Raw genomic sequence first — 10923 nt, 5'->3', positions numbered from 1 at the left:
TATTGTGTAGGAGTGGTTTCAAGAACATGAGGGAGACTTTACCTTGCTTAGGTGGCCCCCACAATCACCAGATCTCAATCCAATTGAGCATTTGTGGGACGAAGTTAAAAGAGCCATCAGGCAGCTGGTTCCACAACCATCAAATCTCACAGAACTGGACAGTGCTATTCATCAGGCATGGTGTCAGATTCCTCGCATCACCTTTCAACATCGCATGGAGTCAATGCCAAGAAGAATCGCTGCAGTATTGAAGGCAAAAGGTGGCCCAATGAACTACCGATTGGGTGGTCATAATAATCTGGCCACTCAGTGTATATTGATTTAAGAGAGGAAGGGAGAGGTAGAGAGAGATAGAAATATCAAACATGAAAGAGAATCATTGATTGGCTGCCTCCTGCATGCCCCACACTGGGGATCAAGCCCGCAACCCAGGCATGTGCCCTGACCGGGAATCAAACCATGACCTCCTGATTCGTAGGTCAATGCTCAACCACTGAGCCACGCCGGCCAGGCACTGATATATTTTTATTGACGTTGTACTTTTTCAAGCTTGCTAATTATTTCCCCTTTGTCTGTTATCTTCATAGCAGTGTTCATCAAGATTTAGAGACGTTGCAATGTGCAGACATTTCCAAGGAAATTCTAAACAGTCACCTGCCTCCCCAACCTCCCCAAAGTTCTTAAGTCTGTGGTTAAAGCCATGGGTGCCTATTGAACGATGTACTACTAGAAAGGACTTAGACAGTACACCTGTATATGGAACTTTCCACGGTCCACCTACGACAGACGAGCTAACAGACTTGCCCAGCCAGCCTGCTCTGCGCCAGCAGCATTTCCACCCTGGCCACTCAACCGGTTCATGAAGATGACGTCTTTTCACTGATACTTTTTTGATAGTTTTTATATAACCAAGTCCTTATTCTATTTGTAACTGAAGATAATAAGGCACTATAGACGAATTCCCTGAAATAATATATTTGTCTGCTATCTTTCAGCATTTCTACTTCACATTAATTTTTAGCTGTAGAATTGTTAAATTCTTACTGTTATCTCTTTCCCTTTTTTTTTTACTATTTGGTTTTCAGCTTTTACTTCACATTAATTTTTAGCTGTAGAATTGTTAAATTGATTCTTACTGTTATCTCTTTCCCCCCCCTTTTTTTTATTATTTGGTTTTCAGCTTTATTTAAATGTCAGAAAATTTCCTTTATTAGGAACAATGTATGACATTGCAGTATTAAAGATAAATGACTGAAACTGGCATGTGCTATACACATTTGATTATCTTCCTGTTTCCTTTAGTTCAAGGCTCTAAATACAAACACTTCATAGCCATTGAGTCTCCCATTCTACCTTCGAATGATCACAGCCTCTCATCATGTTAATTCTATACTATTTCAAGGACCTGTGACGGATGGTTAATAGGATATTTGCAAAGTTTTTAATTTGATGATGTCATGTGTATCCAGTTAGTACTCCAATGTAAGTTACTCAATTTACCAATGTATTTCAATAATTAAAATATTTTTTATCCCTGTTTACCTGGACTTCTTAATTCTTTTTCAAAAGAATGCTTTCAAAGAAGTCATATACAACACTGTGATATATAGATACAATATGTCATTCTGTGAAGATAATGTATAGATTACCATGATAAACCAAAATTTTTCACAAGAAGAAAAGCATCATCTTATATATTTGGTCCATATGACAATCCTAGGGACATCAGATTGATAAAAAAATATCGGAGGTAAGAATCACTAAGAAATGATTATGATGCACTATGCCTGTCTCATATCCACAAGTCCATAATGGCATTTGGGTGGGCTATCAGCAGTTTATCCCATTAGGGACGTCATATAGAATCACTTTTTGAAAAGTTTTAATTTTAAGATAATTCTAGATTTACAGATGAGTATAAAGGCAGCACAGAGAGTTCCTGTATACCTTTCCCTCAGCTCCCCCCATTCTTAACACCTTACATAAACAGTACATTTGTCAAAACGAAGAAATTGAATATTAGTACAGTGCTGTAAACTAAACTACAGCCTTTACTTGGATTCTATTTTTCATTCATACCCTTTTCCTGTTCCAGGATCCAACCCAAGATTCCGTTTCATTCTGTTGCAGTTGGTCATCCTATCTCCTGGCATTTTTTCAGTCTTTCCTTGTTTTTCGTGACCTTGACACTTTTGAAGCCTACTGGTTGAAATTTTGAGATATTTCCCTAAATTTGGATTTGTCTGCTGTTTTCTTATGGTTAGACGGGGGTTATAGAGTTTGAGGAGGAATGTCCTCATCATATTGTAGTATAATATGACATCACCGTGACTTTTACTGGCAATACTAACCATGATCACTGGGTAGGGCCATCTGCCAGGTTTCTCCACTGAGGTTTCTGGTTTTCTTTTCCTGTCCTTTGTTCCTTATGGGTGAGTCACTAAGTTTAGACCACACTCCTGAGGAAAGAGTATCAAGGAATTTGTGGACATTGGTTAAAAGCACCACAGGCTGTAGTCAGTTTGGTTCAGTGAACATTGGCCCGAGGACTGAGGGGTCCCAGGTTCTATTGCGGTCAAGGGCACGTACCTCAGTTGCAGGCTCAATCCCTGGCCCTGTTTGGGGCATATGCGGGAGGCATCCAATCGATGTGTCTCTCTCACAGATGTTTTTCTCTCTCTCTCTCTCCCCCCTCTTCTCTCTCTAAAAATCAATGGAAAAAGATCCTTGGTGAGGATTAACAAAAAAAGAAAAGAAAAGCACCATGGTCATTAGTAAGTATTTTGGGGGAGACACTTTGAGACTGCAAACGTTCTGTTTCTCTTTAAAGGTTTGCCCACTAATTTTATTTTATTTATTTATTTATTTATTTTTATTTTTTTAAATATATAAGACCATCCTGCATATCAGATATTTACATTACGATTCATAACAGTAGCAACATTACAGTTATGAAGTAGCAACGAAAATAATTTTTATTTTTAAATATATTTTATTGATTTTTTACAGAGAGGAAGGAACAGGGATAGAGAGTTAGAAACATTGATGAGAGAGAAACATCGATCGGCTGCCTCCTGCACACTCCCCACTGGGTATGTGCCCGCAACCAAGGTACATGCCCTTGACAGGAATCGAACCCGGGACCCTTGAGTCCGCAGGCCGACACTCTATCCACTGAGCCAAACCGGTCAGGGCTGCCCACTAATTTTAGCACTCCTCCTCGGGTGCTGCCTGCAGCGTTTACTACTGTGGTGTTCCAATGGTGGTTTTTACTTCCCTTATTTCTTCACATGTACTACTTGGAAGTCTTCTCTAAGGAATATTTATTTGTTCCTTTCCCCTATTTATTTATCTATTCAAACATTTATTTATATCTGTATGGACTCGTAGGTATTAATTTTGTTTTTTAGATTACAATGCAATCACCATTTTATCACCATCACTATTTTACTGCTCACATTGGTTGAGCTCTGACCATTGATAATTTTTTCAGGTTGATTCTTGACAAACTCCATCTTTTTTTTCCCACCCTTGGGTTGTCTTTTAAAAGCAAGCAGGCCTATGAAATAAAATTCCAATTCAAAAGTTAATTGAAACATTCCTAAAACTTCACCAAATTTCATTATAAATGAATAGTGCTTTCCATATTATGACAAGCCTTAATGTTTTCCTTCAACTAGACATTATTTAAATTTAGAACTTTGTGATTATTGTATGTTAATCACACTTGCCACCCACCTACCTATGTCTGATTATAATCTTTATTACATATGGAGGAGTCTTGAGTAAAAGACTAGAAGAATAACTATTAACACAAAGATCTTTCAAAAGGAAAGGGAGAGATGTAGGTATATTTTCAACTGATATAGGGGCTACTTCCCCTTTGTTGCCTCCATTTTTTAATCTATAAAATGGACCTAATGCTTAGCAAGACTGATTTTCTATTGAACCAACTTCTTGCTGAAGGACATATTGGAGTTGGTGTTGGGGATGGGGAGGGGTCACAAAATAAGTTCCTTTTGGAGCTAAAGAATAAAATCTATAACTTGGGATTTCCAAATTCCCTACTCAAGGGCGGTATATTGAGAAGGAGTGATTGAAGGAGATTGTGTCCTTTAGGAACAAACTATTCTCCCACTTGTCTTCGGTGTTGAATATTTGGGGCTGGGGGATGGCTCTCTCTCCTTCCCTTCCATCTCATCCCACAGGCCTTTCTAGGTGTCCTCTTCTCATTCTCCAAGGGCAAAGGGACATTCCATGCCCTGGAAGCTTAGTCCAGAGTATTTCTCCTTCTTGGAGTATTTTTCCATTTCTCTCCATCGTCCTGCAGGCTCTTTTTCATATTAAAGCTGAGTTCCAATGACATCTCCAGGCAGAAACTCCCTCTCCTGCACTCCTCCGCCACTTGGCTCTCATACTGTGCTTATCACATTGTTTTTTCAAATGCACTTTCATCCAGTTGCTCCAGACATAACACTGAACCTGTCCACTTCTCTCTGTCCCTGCTGCCCCCACTCTAGACCAAGCCACCACCATCTGGTGCCTGAACCGTCTCTGATCTTTTCACACAGAATAAGGGTGAGTGCAGAGTGGTACAGTGGCGTGGTGGGCCCTTGTCTCTCATTGTTCAGTGAACATCTTGCCTGGTACACCCTGACCCCTGGCAGCAGCCCAGTGTCTGGCTCACAGGAGGGAATAACAACGGTTTATTGAATGTTGATGGAATAAAGTGCTTTCATTTGCTTGGCAACTTACCAGACACTTTCACATATATAATGTTTAATCCTCACAGCAGTCGTCTACACTTTAAAGTAAAAGGAAAATAGAAAAGTAGTTTGGATTAATATCTTCCTTAATAATCAGCATAAAATATGCGATAAAACTTTCAGTATTTAACATCTTTAAAAAAAAAATTCTATGGGCTAGCGTCAAGCCTAGGTAATGCATGCGTCTACTGCCCCCTAGTGGGATTAGCTTCTAATGGCAGCTTTATTTTTCCTTCTTATCGCTAGTGGGAGTAATCCCCATCATACTTTCTTTAATATGTTCACAGATTTCAGGATTCTTCAGCAATTTCTTTACAAAGGCAGGGAGTCTATATCCTGGCTTATTACATAATTATACCCAATTATTACCTGTGTATCTTGAGCAACTTCTCTGTGTCTCAGTTTCCTATTTTGGAAAGTGGAGACCATACAATGGGGTCTTCCCAGATGTGATTAATTTATATGAAGTCACACAGGATTAAGTGAGGCCTAAATTCAATGTCATGGATGTCCTCATAAGAAGAGAAAGAGATGCACTAGACATTATTTACTGGAGTGATGCAGTTACAAGCCAAGAATTGTTGGAAGGCACAAGAGTCTGGAAGAGGCAAGAGGATTCTTCCTCAAAACCTTCAGAAGAAGTACGGCCTTGCTGACGCCTTGCTTTTCCATGTCCAGCCTCCAGCACTGTGAGAAGAAATTTCTATTGTTTTTAGCCACCCGTTTAAGGCACTTTGTTACAGCCGCCACAGGAGGCTAATACACCAAGGAGAACATGGCTTTCTGTTTGCAACGAACACAGTTTGTGCTTATCTCACCCCTGAATAGATGGACTTTCCCACCCAGCCTGTGACACACTGCCCAAGGGTGGGCAGGCGGGCTCCTGAGGAGGAAGGAGATTAGCTGTGCACACCAAATGCACCAATCAGAGGAGAAAGACGGGAGGTTGGGCGTAGTCTCGCTAAAATTCCTCCCACAGGAAACATGGGGATTGGGGAGCAAGAATTCCTGCCTAAGAGTGGACTGCAGATGCCATTTTTTCTGCCGGCACAAAGTTTTCCTACAAGTATTTGAGTCAGTTCTCAACATTTAAAAGTTGGTAGGCTTCATATAAAAATCCAGATTTCAAGCTTCTCTTTGAAGATGGAAAATCTGGCCACCCTGGGCCCCCTTCCCACAGAGCTTGACTGGCTGTTGCTGCAAAGTCGGTGCCTTCTTCCAATGGACTGCAAGCTCCCCAGCTCACCATTCTGCCTACCACTCCTCAGGCCTCACCCCTGACCTGTGCCGCTCATTTCTGTTCTCCCCCATTGGCTTTAGACACTGGTTTAGGATTCCCAGAGCACAGACTCCGGAGTCAGACAAGCCTGCGTCCCAATCCGAGCTCAGTCACTTCCCAAATGTGTGCTCTGAGCCTCAGTTCCCTCATTTGTAAAATGGGAATAATAATAGGACCTATCTTATGGGGACGTTGTGAGAATTCGAAAATGTAATCATGTGGGTCTTTTTGTACAGATGCAAGACACATAAATGCCAAATAGATGGGAACTATTGTTACCATTTGATAAGCAAAACTGTCCATGTAGGAGCAAACTGGAAGAGAGCCTCCAGCTGCAATGATACTTTGTCTGGTTTAAGCACTGCCCTACAGTGCACCGATTTTCAGAAAAATATTTTACTAAGCCAGCTTCCAAAAAGCCCCCTTTCTGGAGTAAGGAGTCCAATAGCAGACTTGGGAATTGCAGGTCCAATTAAGGTGCTTTTCCCTCCTGTCCACAATTTGATTCTTTTCTGGAAGGCAGTTCGCAGCGAGGCAGGAAACTCTGGAAACCATCCAAATACTTTGATGTCTGGGTTTTAAAATAGCTGCGGTCTTAGCTGGCTTTGCAGACTTCCAAGTGGCCCTCAAAGGACAGTTTCTACTGTGACTGATCACTTCTGGGAGGCCCAGAATGTTGGACGATCCAGAAGGGACCGATTGACTTCAAATAACCTACTTCCAGGTAGAGGTGAGAAACCAGATGTAATTGGGGAGGAGGTACAATGACAGAGAGGAAAGTTATTTATTTGTTTGCTTGTTTATTCATTCATTTATTTTTATGAAGAACATATACACTTCTGTGAGAAGGAATGCCCAGTTGGGAGGCCCTTTGTAAAAAAGTGAATTGATTTGAAAGGATACTGACGTATTTTAGAGATCTCACAGGACAGCAAGACTTCCCCAGGGACTAGAACCAGGAACTGGAAAGTGACCAGGTCCAATGTGTAAAGTACTGATACAACTTAGTTATTGATACAGTAGATGGTGACCTGGTTGGTTGTTCAAACATCGTGTAGTGAGTAATCCCTCTTTTCTCAACTTGTTTGAAATGTCACATTTATCATATTCTAATTTTTTTTGCATGTGTTTTGGGTCAATTTCTGATCAAATTCTATGTCATCTGTTATGCATGGTTGTCACGGGTTGAACTGTGCCCCACAGAAGAGATGTGTTAAAGTCCTAACCCCCAGGACTTCTGAATGTGACCTCGTTTACTAAGAAATAGGGTTTTACAGAGGTAATCAAGTTAAAATGAGGTCATTAGCGTGGGTCTTAATCCAGTATAACTGGTGTCCTTACAAAGAGGGGGAATTCAGGCACAGGCGGACATGCACAGAGGGAAGACAGCCATATGGCAAAGGAGGATTGGATGCATCTATGAGCCACAGGATGACCAAGATTGCCTGCAAACCACCAAAAAGGCAAGGAAGCATCCTTTCCCAAAGGCTCCAAAGGTAGCATGGCCGTCTCAACACCTTGATTTCAGACTTCTAGCTTCCAGGCCTGTCAGATGGTAAGTTCCTCCCAGGTTGTGGTACTGTGTTGCCCTAGCAAACTAATACCATGCTCCAGTACCAAACTGTTTTCATTATGATAGCTTTCTAATATCATCCCAGGGAGGATATTTTTTTAACAAGACTTTTTTTTAAATTTTTTGTTGTTGTTAATCCTCACCGAGGATATTTTTCCATTTATTTTTAAAGAGAGTGGAAGGGAGAGGGAGAGGGAGAGGGAGAGGGAGAGGGAGAGACAGAGAGAGAGAAACATCGATGTGAGAGAGACACTATAAATTGGTTGCCTCCCACATGTGCCCTCACCAGGGCTGGAGGTTGAGCCTGTGATTGAGGTATGTGCCCTTGACTGGGAATCGAACCCAGGACCCTTCAGTCCACAGGCTGATGCTCTATCCCCTGAGCCAAACTGGCTAGGGCCAGTGAGGGTATTTTTAAGATGGGAAAGATTAGATTCTATGTAAGTGATGAAGATTATAATCTAGAACAGTGGTTCTCAACCTTCCTAGTGCCATGACCCTTTAATACAGTTCCTCATGTTGTGGTGGCCCCCAACCATAAAATTATTTTTGTTGCTACTTCATAACTGTAATTTTGCTACTGTTATGAATCGTAATGTAAATATCTGATATGCAGGATATATTTTCATCGTTACAAATTGAACATAATTAAAGCATAGTGATTAATCACAAAACAATATGTAATTATATATGTGTTTTCCGATGGTCTTAGGCGACCCCTGTGAAAGGGTCGTTCGACCCCCAAAGGGGTCGCGACCCACAGGTTGAGAACCGCTGATCTAGAATATCATTTAAAAAATTAATTATTTAGAAAACACATTGAAATATATTCTTGAAATGGGCACATTTTATTGCATGTTAATTATACCTCAATAAAAGTGATCAAAAAGAATTGTAGAAACAAAACATTACCTACCACAATGTAGCAAGTGGGGAACAACCCCGGTTTGCTTTTCATGCACGTTGCATGGTTTATGCAAACTTTGGACCAGAGCTCTGCATTTATTTAAAATTCTTGTGGAAGTCTCGTTGACTTGTGGGGCTGGGGTGTTACACTAATATTTAGAAATAATTTAGGCCAGCACTCATCTACTTGCCTAAAACTGTGCAAATGTATACATTCTTCTAACACATGTGCAGGCCATTCTCAAGCATAGGCTGGGTGAGGCTCTGTCATAACTTCATAGATCAGCTGGGTAGTAACAGCAGAACATAAAACATGCTGAGTTGTGACAATATAATTTCATAGATCATTTATGCATTTAAGTTTTTGTTACAGCTCTGGCTTTCTTTAGTAAGCGGAATGGTTTCAATATGGCAGTGTAGGGCTCAAGCTTCGCCTTGCCTATAGGAACAGCTAAAGCTTCCTTAAAGTAATGGAAAGGTTGTGTTTTGGACTCAACATTTAAAACAGAATAAACTAGGTAGTTTTGAAGTCTTTTGTGGAACAGGAATTGAGATGTCTAATAATTACACATGTCGTTGAATGTTTCAAGATCCATCTGAAGAGTGTTCTGGTTTTCCAAAAGAAGGAAAATTTAAATTGGCTGAAGACCTTGCTCATCAAATCCCTCCTAAGGTAATAATTAAGAAATGTGAACTATTGTTGTTGTTAGTTATTCATCATTAGAGCAAAAATTCCTGCTCTCAGGGTCTGGATTTGTTCCATCATTCTGAGATTGGAGCGTGAGCTGTTAAAACTGTTAAATATGCAACTACTTGTGTAAGTTAAGTGAGCTGTAGTAGCTGTGGGTTTTGTTCCGTTAGCACATTTTCCTTTTTCCCTTTGTTCTGCTAACAGGAGCTCTCTTTCCCGTGGAAACCCATTCCTCATGGATGGGAGGGGCTGATGTCATATTGTCCCTTCCCACCAAGATGGCAAGATGAGCCTAACCTGGCCAGTAAGAGTTCCCCGTTTTCCTTACCTGTAGTCATCCTTTCCAAGAAGGGCATGTGTCGGAAGACTGCCCTTTCAGTATCTGCCCTGGGATTTTCTCCGGCACTTCAGGGAGATAAAAACCATTGTTTTCTTCCAGGATCATGAGCTTTAACTATAATGTAAGCCTAGAACTGGGGGGCCACCCTTCCTTCCAGTACAGGCAGGCTCTTTAAGAACAAAGCCACTTAGAGCAGAGCTGAGAGGTGGAGAGAGAGGAGATGGTTATTGCCATGCGGACCTTTTTTAAGCCCTTGACTTTTCCTTGTATGAGTTGATAAATGCTCCCCTCTACTTTTTTGCCCCTTAATCTCAGTCGAATGGAATTTCTCTCATTCGCAATATAAAGATTACAAGAAAATTGTAATGATAATTACTGGCAAATTGCCTGATTGTGAGAATCAGAATTTTCTTGCAACTGTATGGCAGCAGCAACAATTAGATGCTGAAGCTCAGATAGGACTGAACTGCCTCACATTATGCTGAATTCCACAGGATACTTCGTTGGATCCATCAAAGGAACCTCAATAAAACTCATTGACAGATAACTTGAAGCTAAAATGATACACTTCTAGGGAAAATATTATTTTGTTTCCCCATTTTCTATATTAGGGTTTTGGATAAAAATGTCCTTTGACAAAAGTGTTCTCTTGCATTTGAAAATTGGCTATATTGGATGATCTTTCTCCTAACCTTGATGTTTTGAGATTCAAATATCTTCTGGATTGAATGGGGGAAAAAAAAGAAAAAGAAGAACAGTATCAGGAAGAAGGAAATGTTAGTCTCTCTTTCTCTCTCTCTCCCCTTCCCTCCCCCGCCTCCACCTCCTCCAAACTAACTGGCCTGTGTTGGTTCTCAGCTGGGCTGTGAAGCTAGGCAAGAGGTCCTTTCAGGAGAATACATGGATTCGTTGGAGCCCGAGGCAGGGATGAAATGGCCAGAATAACTTTTCACGGGCTGTAAATGATTACTGAGATCCTCCCATTTATGTCACTTCTTCCTCAAGTTGTTCAAAGAGCTCTTCTCACCAAGAGTACTTTGGTTAAGGACAGACATGCTCATTTGTTCAACTCTAGTGTTCTCTCTCTCTCTCTCTCTCTCTCTCTCTCTCTCTCTCTCTTTCCATTTCTCTCTCAATAAAGAAGAAATGAACTGGTTTCCTCCCATTAGCAATAGCAGGATTTTCCTGAGACCTTCCTTCATTGCCTCCATTTAAACACGTGTCCCCTCCATTCACTCTCTGAGAGTTGCTTTCCCACTGTCAGTAGCTGAGACGGGCTGAACCATAGAGATGCAGGACAGGAATGGCATGTTGAGCAGGAAACATGGCATCTGTACACTCACCAACCCCCAAGGCTGACATCTTACT

At 41.0% G+C, this 10923-nt stretch overlaps 1 protein-coding gene across 1 annotated transcript in view; it reads left to right on the top strand.

Moving 5' to 3' along the window:
• Positions 1-994, top strand: part of LOC106725315 (chromosome unknown open reading frame, human C12orf75) — a 24890-nt gene extending 23896 nt beyond the window's left edge. Inside the window, exon 6 of the mRNA XM_014536011.1 lies at positions 588-994. The gene's annotated coding sequence lies outside the window, so the exon portion shown is untranslated. The remainder of the gene's footprint in view (positions 1-587) is intronic.
• The last annotated feature ends 9929 nt before the right edge of the window (positions 995-10923 follow it).

Source organism: Myotis brandtii, unplaced genomic scaffold (genome assembly GCF_000412655.1).
Source record: "Myotis brandtii unplaced genomic scaffold, ASM41265v1 scaffold155, whole genome shotgun sequence".
NCBI classification, from domain to species: Eukaryota; Metazoa; Chordata; class Mammalia; order Chiroptera; family Vespertilionidae; genus Myotis; species Myotis brandtii.
This window is presented reverse-complemented; position numbering and strand designations above follow the sequence as displayed.